This window comes from Melozone crissalis, unplaced genomic scaffold, assembly GCF_028551555.1.
Source record: "Melozone crissalis strain CALT ecotype California unplaced genomic scaffold, PUWL_Pcris_2 ptg000114l_1, whole genome shotgun sequence".
In the NCBI taxonomy this organism is placed as follows: domain Eukaryota; kingdom Metazoa; phylum Chordata; class Aves; order Passeriformes; family Passerellidae; genus Melozone; species Melozone crissalis.
This window is the reverse complement of record NW_026535891.1, coordinates 2950400-2973842: the sequence shown is the minus strand read 5'-3', so window position 1 is coordinate 2973842 and position 23443 is coordinate 2950400. Positions and strand designations below refer to the sequence as shown.

General features: G+C 52.4%; 1 pseudogene; it reads right to left on the bottom strand.

The window, feature by feature from the left end:
- The window catches only part of LOC128948115 (Fc receptor-like protein 3), a 56551-nt pseudogene extending 34567 nt beyond the window's left edge, over nucleotides 1-21984 (bottom strand).
- Nucleotides 21985-23443: the final 1459 nt, after the last annotated feature.

Genomic DNA, 23443 nt, shown 5'->3' with positions numbered 1-23443 from the left:
GTTCCTGGAGGATTTGTGAAGGTAATGGCGGGCTGTACAGGGATGTTAGGGAGTCTTTTTGGCATCCTGGGGGAGTTTTGGGTGTACCCCTCCCTGCCAGGCTTGGGGATCTGGGGGCTCAGAGGGTTTGGGACACTGTGTGGGGTGGGGGCACTGCAGTGGTGCAGAAGTTCTGGGAAGTTCAGGGATGCTCGGAGAGTTGGGGGAAGCAGGAGTCCAGTGAGAATCAGGGCTGCAGTGGGGATTAGGGCATCTCGTGGGTGGTTGGAGCTGCTGATGTCCCAGGAAGGTTCAGGGTTCCCAGTGTCCCCACGGTCACCCCCTCCCCTTTCCCTTGCAGTCACCAGGAAGCCCCAGGACAGGTGAGTGGAGGGCTCAGGCTGGGACTTCTCTTTCCCCCTCCCCTGAAACCAACCAGAGCCCTGTTATCCACACAGAACCCCCCCAGAGGAGGGGGCAGTGCTGGACCCCCACATCATGGGCACTGAGCGGGCAGAGGGTGAGTAAAGCGGAGGGACAGGGACACACCACCCACGTGTGTCACCCCACCCACTTGCCCACAACTGGTGTCTCTCACAGGGCCCCCCTGTGCCTCATCCCCCCAGGTGACCTGCTCTGAGCTGCTGGGATCCCACGGGTGACAGCGGGACCCCAGTGTCATCTGAGAGAACGTGCTGGGGACACTAGGGGCACTGGGGACACTGAGGACACTGGGGACACTGGGGGCACTGAGGACACTGGGGGCACTGGTGGTCCCTGCCCTAGGGCACCCCCTGTGTGTCCCCCCCACTCCATTTCCCATGGGTGCCAACTGTGCCTGGGGCATGGCTACGAGTGGGGGCTGCCTAGGGCTCCCCATTCCAGTGCTCCCAGTGCTCCCAGTAGCCACGGAGCTCCCCATTCCCTCATCCATTGCCAGGAGGCACAGCAACCCTGTCCCTCTTATGGGACCCAAAACTCAGCTTTTTGATTAAACCAGGAGATATGGTTTTTGTTTGTTCAGCTCTGCCCTGTTCGGGTCAGGAAGGGGGAGAGTCCCAGTCAGGTTGTTGAACCAATCCTTCTCAGTTCTCAAAATTAAGAACCCAAAGGGTGACAAAAGGAACAATTTCCAGGGAAAGTCCCCAAAAGGAACAAGCCCTGGATATTTTCCCCAGCCCATTTGCTCAATCATAGGAATCTGGCAGGGCCCTGGACCTTCCTTTCTCTGATGGCCAAAGCAGTCTTCAGGAGTCTCTGGATTCTCTTCTCCCCTGTCCCAAACCCCTCCTCTGCCATGTTCCCCTCCTTTTCCAGGACAGTCAGGATCAGGCCATGGCACAGGGTGGGGTTGAGTTTTCAGTCACTTCCAGGAGCTATGGATACCCCTCCAGGTCAAGGCAAGCTGTGTTCTTCCCTGTCCTGGGGTGATGTTATGATGCTTGTATCCCCATTCATCTGTTCTGTGCCTTTAAGACCAGCTCTGAAGAGTGGAAGTTTTGTTTGGGTTTCTCTTATCAGGGACACAGAGACGAGCAGTACATAGGGCTATTTTTCACTTCTTGCTTCAGCTTGCTGCTTTGCTTGCTCCCTTTTCTGCTCTTGCTTCTGCTCTGCTTTGGCCTCTGCTTATTAGCTAGTTCTAGGTAAACAGTCCACATTCCTTCCTGGTCTGTTTCTCCTCTCCTGTTTCTGTGACCATCTCAAACCTGCTCCGGACTGGGACCCGGGAACACCGTTCAGCTGCAGCAGCTGCCCCAGAGCCGGAGGGACTGAGAACAGAGCAACCATCCCCGAAAGAGACTTTCTGATTTTGTCATCTTTCTCAGAGCGGTGTCATCGGGTATTGTTCATTTTGTGTGCTGGGGGATGCTGTGCCAGTCAAATAAACAGGTTCTTTCCACCTCTCTCCAAGGAATTTTTTCCCGAACCGGTTGAGGTGAGGGGCCATGTGGGTTTTGCTTTCTGGAGGGGCCCTCCTTTTCAGATTCTTTAATAAATTTGCCCTAAACCAGGACATTCCCTCTGCTGCCACAGGAATGGGGGCAAAGGCTTTGGCAATGTCCATGGGGGCACCACTGGTTTGCCTCGCACTCCAGCTTGTCCTGGACTTCTGGCATGTCCTGCACAGCCTCTCTCAGTGGCGTTGGCACTTGGTTCCAGCCCCTACAGTCCCAGCCAGTGTCCACTCTCCACTGGACTCACGCTCTGGCCATGGGGGGCTCTTGTCAGGGGCATTCCCTGGAAATTGTTCCTTTTCTGACCCTTGGGATTCTGAATCCTGTTGCTGTTGGTTTTGTTCTCTTGTTGCTGTTTGCAGGAAATTGTTCTTCTCTCAGCCCTTTGAGATCTTTGCCTTCTGTGCCTCCACTGGGAGCGGGAGGGGCAGCGGCCCCTGGTTTTTAGTGGCAGCCCAGAATTGGAGAATCCCAGAGCTGAACAAAGAAACCCCATTTCTGCCAGTCTAACCCAAAAGCTGCATTTTGGGCCAATAGCAGGGGCTCTGTGCCTCCCTGGAATTGGAAGGAGCAATGGGGAGCCACTGGCAGCATGGGGTATGTCTTGGGGTGGTTTTATGATTATGCCCTGTTCCTGATTCTCTGCTTTATGCCCAGCAATGGCCGCTGTAGGTTTAAAGTGGATTTGGGAGAGGGTGGCAGCCTTGGAGCTCCTGCACAGGCTTGGTTTAAAGCCTCCTTCTGGAGCATGCTGGGTGCAGTGTCGAACATTATTTTGTGGCTTAGCTAGCCTGGTTTTTTGTTGGCAAGAAGCTTTTATTTTTTTCCTTCCCTTGGCCTGCAGAGTCTGCAGTATCAATCCTTTGGTGGCTACTGTTTTAGTTTCCTTTCGAACTGTTGAGCTTAGTTTTGGTCTGAGATCAAGCAATTGCCTAGACCATCAACCAGGAGCCTGCGGGAGCTGCCCCAGTCAGCCCAAGAGCTCAGGAAAAGATGAACCAAAGAGAGAAAGGACACCAAAATCCACCAGCTTAATCTGCTGTGAGGAGGAGACCAATGCCAGAAGTTCAACAGGTTCCTGTTGGAACCCAGGACATCCCTCTGGCTGTCCTGAGCAGCCAAGACACCCCTGCCAGGGGCTCAGAGACCCTGGCACAGAGCCCAAAATGCCTGTGTGGTTTTGATTATGTCTTGTGGAGTAAGTTACCAACTTTAGATGAAGATCTACAAGCCACAACAGTTAAGCAGAATGATAGTGAATTTAGCATGAGGTGAAAAAGTAGATTTTGGGGTTTTCTAGAATGGGGGTTCAGGGGGAAAGATGGAGGGAACTGGATATGTCCAGCCTTTCTCCTTCTTCTTCTTGGCCTCCATAATCTGCTGTGATGTTGGCACTTTTAGATTGGCTTAGAGTAGAAGCTCACTGTCTAACGTAGGTGATAGGTATTGGAAAGTAATTGCAAACATTGTATACGTAATTTTTAATATAAAGACATAACATCAGCCTGGGGGCAGGCAGAGTGCCTAGACTGTCTTGCTGAATGGAACCTCAGCTGTGAGACAGAGTGAAAATCCCCCCCGAGTAAAAATCCATTTTGAATTAGGTGAAGTGTCTAGGAGAGGTGAAAAGTCTGTAAGGCCAAAGCTGAAGGGAACACTGCAGGACAGGGATAGTGAGGAGACACAAAAAAAACCAAAAAAAATCCAGAAATGGTTACAAGGCCAATCTGCCCTGGCCTAGGAATTCTTTTGATAAAGAGGAACTGGTGATAAATGTCACGCGGAATGAATTTGTATGAACCTATTGTGAAACTGTATGCATATGTATTTGGAAGGGGAGATAAAAGGAGATCTGAAGTTCTCAGAGGTACGCATGCCTTCTTTTGAGGAGAGCAATCTCTGCATGTGTCCAGCACTGTAAGAAACATACCAAGCTTTACAACTTTTACAATGTTGTGAGGTTTCTTCTTTTCTCCGCAACACATTATGGCGAACCAGGCCAGGAGTTCTCTGTCCCCGCAGGGGCAGGGGGGATAGACGGACCTCCAAGGCACACCCTAGGAATTTTTTTTCCTGGTGGGGCTCCGCTCGTCTCGACTTGCCTCCTGCGAGGACAGACAAGGACCTGCTGGCTGTGGAGGAAGATATGGTATGTACTGAGGGGTCCCCGGGGGAAAAGAGAGCTAGGGAGTAAATCACTCAGAGACGTCTGGGTCCAGCTGATGGAGCAGCTGGAGTAGAGATGGGGCTTCATTGTTCTGATAAGGCAGACCACTAGCGACCCTGGGGGTGGGTCGAATGAATCTCTATATGTGTGTGTGTGTCAAACACTGTGTCGCTGTATGGTTAATGCATAGTGTGGTCAGTGCACTGTGTTTCTAATCGTGCAAGTGTAGAAGTGTATGGTGTATAAAAGAGAGTAGATCTACAGTGCTCTACAGTGTGGGGGGGTGAGCGCTACCCATGCTTGAAGCAGCCGAGTGAGGCCTGAGGTGCCGGCTGCAGCAGGCTGTGGGGGCAGGGAGAGAAGTGCCCTGCAGAGAAGCGAGTGGAAGAACATCAGTGACAGTATTTATTGTGTTTAAATGTAGCGATTTTTGTAGATTTGGTACATTTTAATCGTGAGTACGAGCTCAGAGAGTTCCTTTGCCCTGGATGTTTAGACTTGATCTCTAGACTGTGTGCTGTTGTTTTGATTGTGTCCAGGAAGAAATTATGTGAGTAAATGCTGAATTATGGTATGCTGTGTTGTGTTGAGAAAAGTGGGCACTTTGAGAGATATGCCCTTTCCCAGTGATTTTGTGTGATGATTTTCTTCCACTGCATTGTGGTAATTTGATTCTCAGATTGTATAGTAGTGATTGTGGAGATTTTAAGATTTTGTTTGCAACAAGAGCAGCATTTTGCACAGAAGAACTATGGTATGGTGATTTATGCTTAACTACAATAAAGCGAATTAAAGGAATTCCAAGAATTCTCCCCGCAACAGCAATTCAAGCCTTGGCTCTAGTGAATTTGAGATAAGGGGCGGGGGGGATGTGTTTGTGTGCCTGTGTCTGTGGGCAGAGTTTCGGCTGGGACAAGCACAGCCTTTTTGCAAGGCAGTAAAACAAGTGTAAGTAGACACAGTGCTTAATTAGATTGTGCAAGATAAGAAGTAGAAAAGACCGATATTTTGTAAAACAGAGTTTAGATAGAAGAGATGTATGAGTTTATGAGACTTCAACTGGTACGATAGTAGGTCTGGACGGAGAACAGTCTGCTGTAGGGATTTAGAATTCTCTGTAATAAACAGAATAGCCTGCCTTTCGGACAATTCCTCAGAGCCTTTGGTGCATCAAGAGGCTGGCACATTGCGTTAAGTATTATTGCAGTGCAGAGTTTGTGAGAAACGCTGGTATTGCTGTTCTAATAAGCGTCAGGGTACATGCCCTGAGTGTAAATTAAAGGTTTCTGATCAAGCTGATTCCGAACCTAAGATCTTAAGGCTCATGTGTGAGAAATCACATCTGATACCAGCCACCTGGAGCTGTGTGTGTGTAGGAGGAAGACTGAGAAACTACTGGGAAGGTCTGTGAAAAGAGGTTTGGGTGGAAGTGAGATAGGGCAAGGAGAAAGAGATAATGAGAACTGACCAGAACAAAGAGGTTCCTAAATTAGCCCCTTTTCGGAGGGGCTTACTGGGAGAAGGCTGCCAGTAGGAGCATCTCAGAAAATAAAAAGGTTTATAATACTTCATTGCAATTAGTACTGTTTTAAAATAGGAAGGTAAATGGGATGGGGTTTTTGTATGCTGATATGCCTTTTCGTTTTAAGAAACCACCCAGAATGGCAAAGAGACTGTGAAATCAGACCGCCCTCTGGTCTTGGCCCTTGAAAAGGAAAACAAGGCCAAGAGAAAGCAAATCAAACGTGTTGTTCAGCATGAAGCATAGGATGGAAACGTATGAAGTCAAGCAAAGATTATCATGCTGAAATGCAAAGTGATTACAGTTTGCAAAATGAGTACATATGATTTGTTAAAGGCTCCTCCTAAGGTAAGGGAGGAAGGATAAAGATGACCTCCCCAAAAGGGTAGAATTTTAGTCGACACAAGGGCCATATATTCAGTTTTAAATAAAGCTTTATTACCTGTGGAGAATGTTTATGCTGTAGTGTGGGGAACAACTGAACAACTGGCCAGTCTGAGAAGGCATTCTTTTGCAAAACTTTAAAGTAACATGTGTACTATGTGTACTTAAAAGCTTTTGTACAATTCGCTCAATTCCCTAAACATTCTCAAATGAGAACCGTTACTCTGGAGGCAAATGATATAAAGATGTTAGGCTTAACATTAACAGACACTGAAATTAAGAAAGACATTAGTAAGGAGATATTAGAATAAGTAAATAAGTGTTTTCGAGGGTATGGGCCTCTGCTGTACCAGGGAGAGTGAAAAATGCCCCCCCATGGTAATCAAGCTTAAGGAAAGAACACAACCAGTGAGAATTGAGTAGTACCCTCAAAAGGAAGATAGGGAAGGCATCAGCCCAATAATTGATAGTACTGGATTGAGGGCTGTCAATAAGATAACACCGAATTTATACCCTGTGGTAGCAAATCCAGATACTTTACTAACTTGTTTAACACCTGAGCTAACCTGGTTCACTGTTTTAGGCCTAAGAGATGCCTTCTTTTGCCTCCCTATCCATGAAGCCAGCCAGAAAATTTTTCCATTCAAACACAGCTCACATGGTCCATGTGCCTGAATGCTTCAAAATTCCCCACTCCAATTGGAGAACAGCTTGCAAAGACCCAGATTCCTGGGAAGCTCCACAAGAAGAAAGGAGGCTGTTGCAGTACATGGATGATCTTTCAGTAGCCACTCGGACGAAAGAAGCGAAAGAAGCCTGGACGGTAAGCCTTTTGAATTTCCTAGGACTCCAAGGATAGAGTCTCAAAGAAAAAGGCACAGGTAGTGAAACAGAAGGTAATCTAAGAAGGTAATCTACCTGGGGTAAGAAGTGAATGCTGAGCAGCAGACTTTAAGGCAGGGAAGCCATATGCCAAACCCTGAAACCCCAGACAACAAAGGCACTCCAAACCTTCTTAAGCATGGCAGGGTAGTGCCAGCTGTGGGTTTATAATTATGGACTGCTTGTCAGACCCCTCTATGCTCTTATTGCCAATGGAAACAGAGATCTCCAGTGGACAAAAGACACCACACGGGCCTTTCACCAGCTAAAGAGTGCCCTCATGTCAGCTCCAGCTTTGAGACTTCCAGATGTAAATAAACCATTCTTTCTATTTTTCCATGCAAGGAATTGCCCTGGGAATATTGGCTCAGGACTTGGGTCCGTACCGAAGGGCAGTTGCTTACTTCTCTAAGCAAATAGATGCAACAGCCAAAGGATGGCCAGGTTGCTTCAGAGGGTTAGCAGCAGTTGTGCTGAATATTCAAGAGGCACCCAAGTCTACCCTAGGACAAAAATGACTGTTGCTAGTGTCCCACACAGTGTCCGCAGTACAGGAAGTAAAGGGTGGCCACTGGCTTTCACCACACAGGTTTCTGAAATACCAGGCCATCATGGTAGAGCAAGATGATGTAGAGATAGTGGTGACTAATATTGTCAACCCAGCTTCTTTTCTCAGTGGAATCAAGGAGAAGCAGTACACTCTGATTGCCTAGAAACCATTGCCGCTACCTACTCCCGCCGCCCAGACTTAAAGGACACTCCTTTGGACGATGCCGAGACCTGGTTCACTGACAGGAGCAGCTCCATTGCCAGTGGAAAGCAACATGCAAAATAGACAGTGATACCTGCAGAGAGGTAATCGAGTCTGGACCCTTACCAACAGGTACCTCTGCACAGAAGGCTGAGATAAATGCATTGACCCATGCCTTAGAAACAGCAAAAGGCATCCAGAGTCATGCATGCACATGGAGCCATCTGGAAGGAGAGGGGACTGCTGACCTCACAAGGGAAGAAGAGACAATGCGGCTGCTGGAAGCAGCTCAGCTACCTGAAAAAGCATATTAAGGCACACCAGAGAGTGAGCTTAAAATTAGAAGAAAGAAATTAGCTGGCAGATGGAGAGGCAAAGAAAGCAGCAAAGGGTGAGGTAATTATAGACAGATTTTCCCCGAAGGTAAGCCAGAATACAGTAATACTAATCAAAAGAGACATACACCTACAAGGGGTGGGTTACCATTGAAAGAGAGCTAGTAATCCCTTCCCATTTTCATGGTTACTAGCAAAGGAAGAGCACTAGAAAACACACTAGGGCCTAACTACTTAAAAGCTTTTTATAGAGTGTGGCTCCTTTCCCAAAATGACCAAGGCTGCCAGTGATACAGAGTGCATTGAAATGAAGTGTTGACTTTGAAGCAGTAATTTCCATAGGCTTTCTAGAACATACATCTGATTGAAAGAATTGTTGTCAGGAATTTATATGCCATTATCACTCAGGTAAGCTGACAATGTGATCCTTGCCTCCAGACTAACCCCAAAAATACCCCAGGCCAAAACTTGGTCAGACTGAGAGAGGCCACGGGCCTGTACAGCAGTGGCAAATTAACTTTTCAGAACTCCCAAGGAAAGGGGGGTATCATTATTTACTAGTATTGATAGATACATTTGCAGGGTGGCCAGAAACATTCCCCACCAGAACTGTCAAAGCTCAAGACGTGCCCAGAGTATTGTTACAAGAAATAATACCACGCTTCAGAGTTCCAGCCACAATATCCTCAGATGGAGAATCATATTTCATTTCCAAAGCAGTGCAACAGATTAGTAGCCACCTGGGCATAGATTAGGAACTTCACACTCCATACTGCCCCAATCAAGTATCCAGGTAGAGAAAATGAATCATTTGATTAAGCAGCAGATTGTAAGACTGGGGCAAGAAGTTCATCTACCCTAGCCCCAAGCTCTTCCACTGGCACTATTGCGAATTTGAACTAAACCTTGAGCTAAAAGAATGCTGAATCCTTTTGAAATGCATTATAGAAGACCATATGGAATACAAAAGGAAGGTCCACCCACATTAGGGTGATAACACTGGCCACCTACATGGTGGCTTTAAGCAAATAACTCAGACAAATTGAGAAACATGTGGCTGGAACTCGGAGCAGGGAGTTAGACAGCCTGGGGATGATGTATATGTTAAGTCTCTTACAGAGAAGATTTTGGAAGCACATTGGGGAGACCTCTGCAAGTACTTCTCACCACCTTCCCTGCAATCAAAATCAAAGAGCAGAATGCCTAGATCCATCACTCTCGAGTGAAGAAAGCCCTAAAGTCCCTTGGAGAGTGACACCAGTGACACCAGAAGACAATGAACTGAGACTAAAACTTACTCGGGCAAAATTAGTATATTGTAGTCGGGGGTAGCTCATACTTTAGTTTACAGAATTGTTTTGTATGCAATTATAACTGAAGTTTCAGAACTAGAGAGTACCTCTATCCGAAGCAATGCTGAATGGCCTTGGTCCCAGGCTTTTAGTCAGAATACTGGATCCTTGAGAGAACTTCCTGAGATAAAAGATTTAAACGTATCTACTGTAGTAATCCACGGGAATCGGGTATATGAGAAGCAAGAATGGCAGGAATGAGAACCGTGGGCACTTCAAAGAATCAGAGGAGAAGAAATCAAAGTAAGGTGCCAGGTCATCAATACGATGGCTTATGAGAGACCAGATGCAATTAGTGACTCAACCTCTCCTGGTGTATACGAATACCAGGAAGTTTGTGATAGCCTAAGTCAATCAGATTGTTGGTGTAATTTCACCTTGATACAGCCTGTAGAAGTGACCTGCCTTTGAGCTCAAGTTGCTATCAGACTTTCATTTCAATTCAAAGTAGACACTGCACTTTTAACAACAGCAGGGCCTTATACAACCCATACTAGGTCTCAAATAGTTCAGACTCTACCCAAACTTGAACCTAAAGTGTATGAAATAGACCCTACGTAGTAAAGAATGTAAGAGAACAACAACTATTATTCAATCCAGAATGGTCTCTCAAAAGTGTTGAGTTGCTAATGCAAATTAACATCTCAAAAATCCAACCAGCCTGCTCCTCCTTCCTAAAAACATCCTTTGAATGCTAGACAACGAAGTTACAAAGACAACTCTATCTCCAGAGCAGAATAAGAAAAGATCTAACTGAGATATTAAGGACAAGATTAACAGTTTTAAATTGAATTAATTTAAAAATACTGATGAATAAACTGACCACTGCAGCAGGTAGCGTAACAAAATTGAAGCAGCCTTTACAGTCATCTCTTTTGGCATTAAGAACTAGCCAGTGGCAGATTTCAAAAGTACTGCCAAAGTAAGAAAGTACGAAAAAGCCAGGGACCAAGACCACAAGTTAATAGCAAAAGCACTTAGTACAATTCAGGATAATGTGTCTTTAGCTTTCAGTTGTATACAAGCACAGTTATAGATGCAAACAACAGCAGCTCTGATCATACGGGAAAGGGGTGAAAGTCATTTTCCTGCTGAAATTTAGAAAATTGTTTGAGATAATGCAATTGATTTTGAAAGGAAGTTTCAATCCTGGTGGCCTATGGTGAATTTCAGCTATGATCCTGCTTCTAATGTGGCCACTGCCTTTGTGCTTACTATATGTAATGCCACTGTTTATGTCATCCATCCCATCATTGCACTAAGATTAAATCATGAAAAAACAATACTCTACCCTTCAGAACATAGAGTGTTGGCACACAAGATGAATGAAAAGTGCAGACAGTAAACTTAGAATCCTGCATTACTAGAGAACAGATGAGATTCATTTGTGAAAGCAATACTATCAATGCTCAAGATATGTGTTTAGACAGAGTATTTGTCACTTCGAAGTTCATCCAGTCACTGACCAAAAACTGTGCTTGTATATGCTAGAAAAGAGTGTGTGTGCCTGAGAACTGCTTGTGCTGCTGTAAAAATTGATAGCAATGATGTTATTTTGTCTAGTAGAAATCATTCTAATTTCTGTATTTGTAATTTGTTAAGATTATCAAGTGTAGTTTTTCATACTTAGACCGAGTGACATCCCACCAGCTGATTGAAAGCAATTACACAATGAATCACAGACTATCACCTATTCCTATTAGAATGGACCTTAGATTAGTAAAACAATTAATTAAGCACCAAGACCTACTAAAGATCCTAAAGAAAAACTCAAAGAAGCAGAGAGAACTGTCCAATGTGATACAAAAAGAAATAGCTAGAATTCTGCAAAGAGTAAAACAAAATGCAGATCATCACTGGTGAGATGTGGTCTTTAAGCAGTCACCATCTGCAAATAGAATCTTTAATAAGTTGTGTCATCCTACTGTAGTTTTGTTAATATTAGTTAGAATAAGCTTAAGATTATCCGTAATGAAACGTACATGGTAAAGCACTAAAGTACACTTGTTGTTCTTTTACTTTGTACAAATAAGAATTTGAACAAAGTAAAAGAATTTACTTCCCCCTTTTAGGAAAGGGGAGAATGAGGCAAAATGAAAATTTTCCGACATAGAAATTCATTTTAATTTAGGTGAAATGTACATTTTTGAGTAAAGTCTGCATTTAGAAACCGTAGTTATTTAGCCAGACAGCAAGGCCTAAGCTCAGTGAAGTTATTCAGCGAAGGACAGAGATAAAAGGGGGGAGACAGAAGATGACAGAGAGAGACAGGGACTGCTGTAAGGGCAAGTCAGCCTGACCTCGGAATTCTTTCAGATAAAAAGGAACTAGTGCCAAATATCACACGAAACCCATAAACCATATTGTGAAACAGTATGCATATGTATTTGAGAGGGAGATAAAAAGAGACCTGAAGTTCTCAGAGGTCCACATGCCTTTTTTGAGGAGAGCAATCTCTGCATGCGTCCAGCACTGTAAGAAACATACCAGCTTTACCACTTTCAAAAAGTTGTGGAGTACTTTTTCTTTTCTCCACAAAAAAAATGTGTCCCTGCCCCCCCATACTCAGTCCTTGCTCACTCGGTGCCCACAATGTGGCTATTGAGCACAGCCCCCTCCTCCTGGGGGGTCCTGTGGGGATAATGGAGGTGCTGGTGGTGTCTGGGGAGGGGGAAAGGGGAGTCCCAGCCCGAGCCCCCCACTCACCTGTCCTGGAGCTTCCTGGTGGTAGCACGGAAAAGGGGAGGGGGTAACTGAGGGGACACTGGGACCCCTGAACCTCCCTGGGATCTCAGCAGCTCCAATCACCCACAGGACTCCCCAAATCCCCATTGCAACCCTGATTCCCAATGAACCCATGATTCTTCCTGGACACTCTAAGCACCGCTGAAGCCCCCAGAAATTCTGCACCACCACAGGGCCCTAACCCCCCGGTGCCCCCAACCCTCTTTGTCCCTGGAACCCCAAGCCTGGCAGGGAGGGGCACCCCCAAACTCCCCCAGGATGCAAAAAGGTCCTCCAACATCCCTGCACAGCCCTCCAGGAGCTCCCCAAACTCTCCAGGCACTCCCAGTGCCAACCCAATGTTCCTCAAAGCCCACCCAGCCATGACCCTGGAGCACAACCAAGACCCTCCAAATTCCCCCCACATGCCCAAGACCTCCAGTCGAGGTCACTGCAGGCTCAGTGTCCACCAGCTCAGGGCCCTGGGTGCTGCCGATCTCTGACTCCACTCTGGGGTCTCCCCCTCACTCCAGGACCCCTATTCCCCCATTGTCGCCCACCCCGGCAGTGCCACCAGTGACAGCCCCCAATGACAGCCAGGAGCAGGAGCAGGAGCAGGAGCAGGAGCAGGAGCAGGAGCAGGAGCAGGAACAGGAGGGTCCTGCCGACATTCACAGCCACTGCTGGGAATAGAGTGGGACACACTGAGGTGACCCTGAACCATGGGGTCAGTAACACCCCGGTGACCCTGTGTGACCTCACCTGTGACCCAGGATGAGCCAGGTGTCACCTCCAGGGCCAACTCAGGGCTGAGTGCCTGGAACACGCGGTGCCTGTCCTGTCCCAGCTGGTTGGTGGTGACACACTGGTAGGTGCTCAAATGTCCCACATCAATGTCCCCGAGCTGCAGGAGGGGACCCTGGGCCACCTCCTGCCCATTGTGCAGCCAGGTGAAGGTGACAGGGGCTGAGCCCACCTGCACTGAGCAGCACAGGGTCACGTTGTCACCAACACGCACCTGGTGTGACAGGGGACTGAGGCTGATGGTGGCATTGGCCACGGGCACTGTGGGGACACAGACAGGGCTGGCACCTGGCAAAGTGGTATGGGGGAGCCGTGGGTAGGGTCACCCCCAGCCCAAGGGTCCCGCTCACCCAGGACGGTGACATTCAGGGCGTCGCTCTCCGCCACGCTGTCCACATCGCTGACCCGGCACCAGTACTGGCCGCTGTCATTGTCCCCATTGTGGCGCAGCTCCAGGTGGGGGCCAGTGCCCAGCTGTGCCCCTGAGCCCTCCTGGTGCCAGGAGAAGGAGAGGGGACCTGTCCCTGTGGCCACTGCACAGCCCAGCACCAGGCTGTCCCCGAGTGTCACCTGTCCCCTGGGGGTTAGTGCCCACAGTGACACCCCCGAGGGCAGGACGCCTGTGGGATGAGGGGACAGCAGAGGACAGTGAGGGACCCGGGGCACTTCGAGAGGTGCAGCAGGACCCCAATGTGGGAGAGAGGGCACAGATATGGGGAGTGTTGGAAACAGGGGAATGGGGGGTTCAGGAGGGGAGACACCTGGAGAGGGAGTGGGGCAACACTAGGGAGGGTATAGGGACCCAGGGAGAGGCTGGTGGGATCTGGGGAACGTGCGGGGACCTCAGAGAGGAATGGGGGGGAGCAAGAAGGATTGAAGGGACCCAGTGAGGGATAGGGAGACATGGGTGAGGAATGGGGCACCTGGGGAGGGACCTGGGGCTGGGAGGGCAGGACATGGAAAAGGTGTCAGGGAAGGATGGGGGTATCCATGTAGGGCTGGGGGATCAGGGGAAAGACACGAGAAAGGAGGAGGGGAGGCAGGGACAGATCTGGGAAAGGTTAAGGCCACAGGGCAGGTGTCAGGGAGCGCTGGGAGTCCCCATGCAGTGCTGGGGCCCCAGGAGGCTGTGGGGGCTCCCTGTGCTCATCCCCACACTCACTGTGCACCGTGACATGGAGCTGGGTGCTGCTCTTCTGCATGGTCCCCCCTCGGACTGCACCTGGCAGCTGTACTTCCCCGAGTGGGAGACCCCCACGGTAAGCACCAGCAGCTGTGGGGACCCCTGCAGACCCCCCACCACCTGCCCGTCCTGGTAGAACGCATGCAGCAGGAAGGCTATGGGCCGCAGGGGGCTGGAGGTGCTGAGGCAGCTGAGAGTCAGGGGAGACCCCACGGTGGGCTCGGGGGGAACCCTCCAGCACCTGCACCAAGAAGAGCTCTGGGAAGGAGAGGGGACATGAGGACTGTGACTTTAAGTCTGCTGGGAAGTGGCTATTGGGGTTGTCAGGAGATTGGAGTTCCAGCCGTGGGGGTGCTCACCGTGCACTGTCACTCTCACTGGCACTGACTGTGCCCACATTGACATTTCGGTGTCCACCCAGCCCCTGCAGGTGTAGTGGCCACTGTGGTTCAGCTGCAGAATGGACAGGCACAGTTCGGCCCCGTAGCTAGACCTCCCCACCTCCTTGTCCCCATGGTAGAATCGCACCTCTGTGAGTGGCATGTCTCGCCAGCGCCAGCAGCGCAGTGTCACCGTGTCTCCCTGCAGCAGTGCCCGTGCCAACACCTGCAGCACCAACCGGGCTGTGGGACACAGGGGTCTTGTCACACCGGGGGTGCCGTTTTCCTAAGGGTTCCCCCATTGGGTCACACCCAGGGCACCAGGGGTGCCCATTTCCAACATGGGGTTCTCCACACTGGGATGCTCTGGGATGTCCACAGAGCAGGGGATGGGCTTTGGTCACACAGGAGATTACCTATGGAGCAGAGACCACCCAGAGCCCTTGGGGTCCCTGTGAGTGCCAGGTTGGGGACACCCAAAACCCCTCACTGTCTGAGCCTGTCATGGGGGGGCTGCATCCAGTGCCAGATCTGTCACACATGTGGGTGCCTTCCACGATGACAGTGAAGTGGTCACATTCCTCCTGCCAGAGGCATTGCTTGTCTTTGTACAAGGTAGCATCACCAGCTGTCCTTGAGCCCTGGCAGGTCAGTGTCACCCGGTCCCACAGCACCGTCGGCCTCCAGGGGGTCTCCATGAGAAACTGGGTGGTCTGGGCACCTGCAGGTGACAGGGGACACCAGCCTACCAGGGCCAGAGTGGGGCTGGGGAGAGCGAGGTGGGGCCATGGCATCCCTCGAGGACTCACCAGCAAGGCCAAGGGTCTGGGCTGGAAGGGAGAAGGGGCAGGGCTCAGAGGGGGTGGCACTGTGGGGACAGAGCCACCTGGGGAACAGGGCATGATGGCTTCCCCAAACAGTCCCCATGGGGACAGCAGCTACTGTAGGAAAGTGTGTGATGGTGGTCCCCAAAAGATATTTTGCGAAGCAGGGAGACATGTCTGTGTCACAGCCACCCATGCACCACATCCCTGTGGCACAGACACCTTGGGACCATGTACACTGAGGCCACCCTGGGCTGAATCAGAACATGGGGACACTGTGGACACTGCGGGCATGAGGACACCACAGACACAGCCCATGCTGGCCCGGGTCATCCCCACCAGCTCATGATCCCATCCCCATGATCACATCCCCATGGCCACATCCTCACTGTTCTTGTCCCCTTCTGTCCCCGCATCCCAGTTCCCTTGTCTCTATGCCCAGAGCTACCTGAGCCCAAAGGTGCCAGTCCCCACATTCCTTTCCCCACCTTCATCCCCAAATTCCTGCCCCCCTGTTCTTGTCCTGAAAGCCACCCTACATCCCCAGTCCCATCAAGGTCTGCTGTGGTTAACACTGGCACTGCTGGCATTGGTGACCTCAGGGGACCCCACAGCCCCTCTGTGCCCCCTCCCCTCCCCATCCCCAGGGTGTCAGGCTCATGCATGGGGCACTCACCCCACAGGAGCAGCGCCACCTTCCCGGCCATCCCGGTGTCCCCAGCCATATGCACTGGCTGTCCCTTGCTGCTGGTGATGGCTGTCCCCTGGGTGGTGGCTCTTTGTCCAAAGGGGAAGGAAGCGAGGTCAGATCTTGCCCTCATGGGTAGGTGGCACCTGGTGGGGGCAGGATGGCCACAAGCTGGGCCCAGGCTGTGGGTAGCATGGGTACAGAGCGGGGACAAGATTGGACGGAACACAGTGGGACATGGGGTTCCCAGGAGTGGGGGGCTCAGAGAGTTTTGGGAGCCAGGGCTGTGTGTCCAGGGGAATGGGGGGTCCGAGGAACGGGGGCCCTGGGAAAGGGGATCCTGAAGAGGGGGAATCACCAGCGACAGGGGGTGCCATGGGAATAGGGGTCCCCAATGCTGGGGGGACTGTGAGATGGGAGTCCCAGGGGAATGTGGGCTCCAGGGATTTGGGGTCATGGGATGGGGGTGCTGGGGGAATGAGGGGTCCCATAGGAATTGGGGTCCTTGGAGAATCAAGGTCCTGGGGAAAGGAGGATTTCAGGGGATGAAATGAATAGCAGAGGGTTCTTTGGGAATGGGATACTGGGCCATGGAGATCCTGGGGAATGTAAATATTGGGATAGAGGTCCCATACAATGTGGAACATACAGAAATGGCACTCCCATGATTTGATTTCCAAGGGAATGGAAGTCCCAGGGATGGGCTGTGGCTGGGTGGACCCATGGGTCTCAGCTCCTTCCCTGGGTGCCTCAGATTTTTGGGAGACTCGTGGCCCAGCACAGCCTCCACAAGGTGCCGGCAGTCAGGGCGTCACCCCAGACAGATTCCAAGGGGCTCTGAGTCTGTGGAACTGCTTCAGAGGTGAGAATTTTGTGGGGAAAAAAGGCCTGTCTGTGGCTTGCTCAACCCTGCAAGAAACACAAAATCCAAAGGGAGCCCAAGCAGCGGCTCTGCGAGGGCCTCTGATGGTTTTCAGAGCAGGGCTGGCTGGAAAAACCCCTGCAGGGGCAGCTGCGGGTGAACCAGTCCAGAAATGCAGCAATTGATCATTTTCTCCCTTTGCCCAAGGTTCTGAGAGAGCCTCAAATATCCTTCAAAGACAACAACAATCTGTTCAAAAACCTGATCAGGTCCATCGTCCTTCCTGTCTCAAACCTGCAGCCCTTTGTAACAGCCTGAGAGGAATCTTTGGGTTCTGACCATGGCTACTAGACATGAGGGAACAGTGTAGAAATATCGAACAGGGGCTCACCCACAGCCATGGTGGGGCTGTGGGGAGTGACTCTGTGTGGATTCCAGCTGGTCCCAAAGCTGCTCCATCCCTGCCCTCCTGACCTGACTGAAAGGCTGAGGGTTTGCAGGAATTGTGGTATAAAGCCACCACAGGTGCTGCTGTGGACCCGAGACCTGCCTGGGGTAAGGTGCTGCCTTCTTTCCTCTTATTCAGGATCATGGAGAGCGGTCGCAGGTGTTGCGCAGGGTGTGTGCCTGGCCCTGAGACACTGCTACGTTGCCAGTGGGCACTGGGATCCAACCTGCTGCCTTGGCGGCTTCTGACCGCTGCCAGGGATGGTGCCGTGACCAATTGGTGCCCGTGAGTTTGCAAAAGGAGAGATTTCCCTTCCTCCCTCCCGTCCGAGGCCGCCATGGCCCCTGAGGGGATGGAGCTGGATCGGGGCGCCCCCTGCTGGCCAGGAGTGCTCCCTGCAGTCCCCCTTGCTGGCTGCGAGTGCTCCCTGCGGCGCCCCCTGCTGGCCACGGTTATAACTGCCACAAAAACCAACAGTGCTGAGCGGGAGCAAAAGTTCTGGGTTTGTGTTGTTTGTTCTGTTCTGCTTTATAAATTTCCAAGAAAAGAGCTTTTATTCCTTTTTCTACACTTTGGTCTGGAAGCCCCATCATTTTCAAAATAATTAAAGTTTTAGGCATGCGTCTTCTTTCCATTCTAGGAATATTGCCACTTTCCTTGGGAGATATTTCTCATTTAAATGAGTTGCCAGCTCCCGCATTCCAGCATGGATGAGACCGACATACCAAGAAAGAAAGGGCCAGGGACTTGACCACCTCATGCTCTGCCTTTTAAGCCAGTTGGGCCACTAAGGGCCTTCTTCCCAGGTGGCACTTCTGGTCACCCGGCTGCTCAGGCGCTGGCTTTGGCAGAGCATCACACTGTCCCTGTGTTCCATGGCTGACAGACTGATGCGCGGACGGGCTCCTATCTCACCAGAAGCAAAGCCTGACCCATCCCTGCCAAACACAGCTGTTCCAAAATGTCTCCAGACATCAAACTTCTCTTGTTTTTGACATCCCGCCCTGTGCCATGGCAGGATCCCATCCTGCTCTGAAGAATGGGGAGGCTCTGGAACACCTACAGGGCATTTGTGACATCCTCGTGTGGGGAACAGGGAAGAGGAATAATTTGGGAAATGGCTCAAGGGAATACAGAGCCTCCTGAAGGCCGCTTTGGCCATCAGATCAAGGAAGTTCCAAGACTTTGACAGGTTCCTCTGGTGGAGGAATTGTGCAGGGGAGAGTGTCCAGGGTTTGTTCCTTTTGGGGGCTTTCCCAGGAAATTGATCTTTTGTGAAAATTTGAATTCTGAACCTTTTTGCTGTTGCTTTTGATTTTATTCTCTCTCATTGCTGTTTCAGGAAATTGTTCTTCTCTCAGCCCTTTGGGATCTTTGTGCCTCCACAGGGAGGGGCAGTTTTTAGTGGCAGCACACACAAAAGTGGGTGCCCATGGGTGGGGACACCCAGTGCACCCCAGTTGTTGCCAGTGTCACAGCACAACCTCATTGATGTCACTGGGATTTCTTGGTCGCCTGTGTGGTCCCCGCAGCTCTACATAGGCCACCAAGGGTTACTGGTGGTTGGTGATGCCTGGGGGCCCTGCAGGACACAATGCTTGAAGGGACCAAGGCGGAGGGAGTGACACCAGTGCATGATGTGTCACTGTCGCCCCAATCCACGTTACTCACGCTGCACCTGCTGGGTGCTCACAACATGGATGTACAGCACCTCTCCCTCCTCTGGGGGGGCCAGGGGATCCGGGGGAGGCCTGTGGGTATAAAGAAAATGTGTGGGAGGCAATGGAGACTTGTGACATGCGGGAAAAAGGGGACTCATGTTTGAAGACCCCACTCACCTTTCCTGCTGCTTCCTGACAGCTGCAAAGGAAAGAGGGGAGGGGTGACTGTGGGGTCCCAGGGCCCTGCCCCCTCTATGGATTCCAGAACCCCTATGGGACCCTCAATTCCTCTCAGGACCCCCAAGCATCCCTGAAGGCCCCCAGAATTCATGAGCCTCCCCAGTGCCCTGGGCCAACTCAGCCTCAGGAACTCAAAGCCCAGAAGGGACAGAGACCCTCCAAACACTCCCAGGGCCCCTGAAAGAACCCCCAACATCCCTGCAGGACCCTCCAGCACCTCCCCAAATCCTTCAGGACCCCTAGGCAAGGTGACAGTTCTGGGCCTATGGGTGCTGCCCTATCAGGCCCACACTCTGGGGGCCTCTACAGCTCCCTGGGGCCCCCTGTCCCCCATTGTCACCCACCCACACGGTGCCACTGGTGCCAGGCCACAATGACACCCATGAGCAGGAGCAGGAAGAAAAGGGCCCAACCGACACCTGCGGCCACTGCAAAAAACAGAGAGGGACACATCAGGATCATCCATCATCCCAGAGGTCCTGCAATCTTGAATGACCCTGTGTGACCTTACCTGTGTCCCTGTGTCCCCACGGTGTCACCAACAGGGACAGCTCGGGGCTGAGTGCCTGGAACACACGGTGTCCGTCCTCTCCCAGCTTGTTGGTGGCCATGCACTGGTAGGTGCCCGAATGTTCAACCCTGACGGCCCTGATCTCCAGGAGGGGACCCTGGGCCACCTCCTGCCCATTGTGCAGCCAGGTGAAGGTGACAGGGACTGAACCAACCTGCACCAAGCAGCGCAGGGTCACGTTGTCACCTGCATGCACCTGGTGTGACAGGGTACCAAGGGTGATGGTGGCATTGGTCACGGGCACTGCAGGGACAGAGACGGGGCTGAGGCCACAGGGAGTGGCTGGCAGCTGGTGTGGGGGGGTAGGGACAAGGGGGTGGGTGTGATCGGGGATCTTGAGGATGGGGTCACACCACGCAGGGATGAGGGGACACAGGGCAGAGGCGGAAGGACACAAGAAAGGTGTCTTGGGGACATGGAGGTACCCAGGCAGGGGACCCGAGGAGGCTGTGGGGACTCCCTGTGCCCATCCCCGCAGTCGCTGCGCATCGTGATGTGGAGCTGAGCGCTGCTCTTCCGCATGCCCATCCCCTCGGAGCACACCTGTCAGCTGTAATTCCCATAGTGGGAGACCCCCATGGCGGGCACCAGCAGCTGCGGGGACCCCTGTGGGCCTCTCACCATCTGCCCGTCCTGGTAGAACATGTGCAGGAGGCGGGCTTGGGGTCGCAGGGGGCTGAGGGTGCTGAGGCAGCAGAGAGTCACGGGGGACCCTGGGCTGGGCTTGGGGGGACCCTCCAGCACTGGTATCCAGACAAGCTCAGGGGAGGAGATGGGGGACTGTGGGAATGGTGACCCCGAGTCCCTGGCGAGGGGCTGTGGGGCAGTCGGGTTAGCAGATGTGAGGTGCTCACCATGCACTGTCACTGTCACCAGCGCTGACTCCTCCCATCCCTGTGATACCCCGTTGTTCACCCAGGCCTTGCAGCGGTAGCGGCCTCTGTGGTTCAGCTGCAGAGGGGACAGGGACAGCTCGGTCCCATTGTAGAGCCCCCCCAGTTCTGTCTCCTCACGGTAAAAGAACACCGAATCAACCGACTTCTCCTGCCTGTACCGGCAGCGCAGTGTCAGCGTTTCCCCCTCCAGCAGTGCCCGTGCTGGCACCTGCAGCACCAGCTGGTCTGTAGGGAAGAGGTGTGCCGTCACATCACAGGGGTCTAGAGGCTCCTGATGTCACTGGGACCCCAATACTGGGTCACAGCCGGCACACCAGGTTTTCTCAATTTCAACACAAGGGTCCCACAGCACTGGGATACTCTGGTATGTCCCTGTGTGTAGGACATGGGCTCTGGTCACACCAGAGGGTGACCCATGGAGTGGAGCCCACCAGAGTCCTCAGGGTTCTTGTGGGTGCCAGGCTGAGGAGACAAACCACCCTCACCGTCTGAGATGTTCACTGGGCAGCTGAGCCCAGTGCCGGGTCTTTCACACATGTAGGTGCCATTCTCAGTGACAGTGAAGTTGTTCCTTCCCTCCTGCCCCCAGTGCTGCCCATCCTTGTACCAGGTGGTGGCACCAGCAGTCCCCAAGCCCTGGCAGGTCAGTGTCACCCGGTCCCACAGCACCGCTGGCCTCCAGGGGGGCTCCACGAGGAGCTGGGTGGTCTGGGCATCTGTGGGTGACAGGGGACACCAGCCTGCCAGGGTCAGAGTGGGACTGGGAAGAGTGGGGTGGGGCCATGGCATCCCCCAAGGACTCACCAGTGAGGCCGAGGGTCTGGGCTGGAAGGGAAAAGGGACAGGGCTGGCTGAGGGTCATGGGGACACTGTGGACATCCTATTGTTTGCACTGGCCCTCTCCACCAGCTCTACAGTACCTGTCCCCATGGCCACAACCCCATGGCCCTGGACCCATGATCCCATTCCAATGGTACCTGTCGTCCTGGCCCATCTCCATGCTACGTGGCCCTTGTCCCTGTCCCTGCATCCCTGTTCCCTTGTCCCTGTCCCCACAGCTACCCAAGCCCCAAGGCTCTTCTGCTACATCCTTGCCCCAAAATCTCTATGTCCCTGTTCCTGTCTCCATCACAAGTTCCCCTGTTTCTGTCCCTAAATCCACCCCACAATTCTGGTCACACTGGGCTCCATGCCCTGCTCTGGCTCTGCTGGCATTGGAGACCTCAGGGGACCCTGCAGCCCCCCTGTGACCCCTCCCCTCCCCATCTCTGGGCCCGTGCCTGGAGCACTCACCCCACAGGAGCAGTGCCACCTTCCCGGCCATCCCGGTGTCCCCAGCCATGTACACTGGCTGTCACTCGCTGCTGTGGCCACCGCTCCCCTGGCTGGCGGCTCTTCGGATGAAGGGGAAGGAAGCGAGGTCACATCTCGTCCCCATGTGTAGGTGGCCCTGGGTGGGGGCAGGGTGGGGACAGGATGGGGGCAGGGTGGGGAACTTGTGGGACATGGTGGGGACATGGTGTTGCCAGAATTTGGGGTCTGAGGCCATGCAGGGAGACAGGGATGGGTGTTCAGGGGAATGGGATGCCCAGGTATTTGGGGTACCAGGGAAATGGGGGTACCAGGGTTTGGGTGGACTGAGACTTGGGGATGAGGATCCCAAAACAACGTGGCCTCCTGGGATTTGTAATCATGAGATAGGGGCCATGGCATGAAGGTGCCAGGGAAAAAGGGGTCCCTGTGAGATTGGGGGCCCTGGGTGAATGAAGGCCCCCAAGGGAAGGGGTGTCCCATGGTCTGAAACTACTGGGAAGGTGTTCCTTGGGGTTGGAGATACTGGGGAATTGCAGTCCAGGGATAGGGGTCTCAGGGAAGGTGGGACAGAAGGAAATGGGGTCCCAAGGTTTAAGTTCCCAGGGTGATGGGGGTGTCACGGATGGGCAGTGGCTGAGGGGACAGAGGGGTCACAGCTCCTTCCCTGAGTGCCTCAGATTTTGGGGTGACATGGGGCACCACAAAATCGCTTCCGGGGTGCTCATTTCCTGGCCAGGCATTGCATGGGGATCCTGAGTATCTCTGCCTCTGTGTCCTCCTCTGCCCTTGACATTTTCCTCTCTTTATTTCTCTTTTTTCCTTATTCTCCTTACTTTTTGCCATATCACCTCACCCCCAGTTCCTGGCTCAGCAATCCTGGGGTGCATCTGAGCAGGGAAGGGGTTGGGGGGACCCAGGGGAGGGGGAAAATGGGGAATGGTGGGTGCAGGAAAGGGTGGGGAGGCTGTGGGGGATGAAGATGTAGGGCTGTGCTCTCTTAACACTTTCACTTTCTTTGTCCTGGACAAGAAGGAAGAGGCCGTTTGTGCTGAGAGTCAGATGGGAAAATGGGGGTGGTTCTCTCCTGGGGGGCACATCCAGGGGTGGGTCCTGGGAGGATCCTGTCCCAGGGGGTGACACATCCTGGCATGGGGGGTGTCCTGTCCCAGGTGTGGCAGTTCTGGAAATGTCCCTGCACATTCCTGGCCGGGTGCCTGTCCCAGGAGTGGGTCATCCTGGGGATCCCTGTCAATGCAAGGGTGGGGCCCAGCCATGACCCAGCCCCACTGCATAGGGATGGCCATTGCCCAGCCCTGCTCTGGCCAGCCCCAGGTGGCAGCCAGCACCTGAGGGTCCCCCCAGCCCCCTTGGCTTTGATTCTGGCAGCTTTAGAGCTGCTGCAGAGGTGAGAATTGTGTGGGTGGAAAAGGCCTGCCTGTGGTTTGCTCAGCCCTACAAGAAGCACAAAACCCAAAGGGAGCCCAAGCAGTAGCTCTGTAAGGGCCTTTGGTGGTTTTC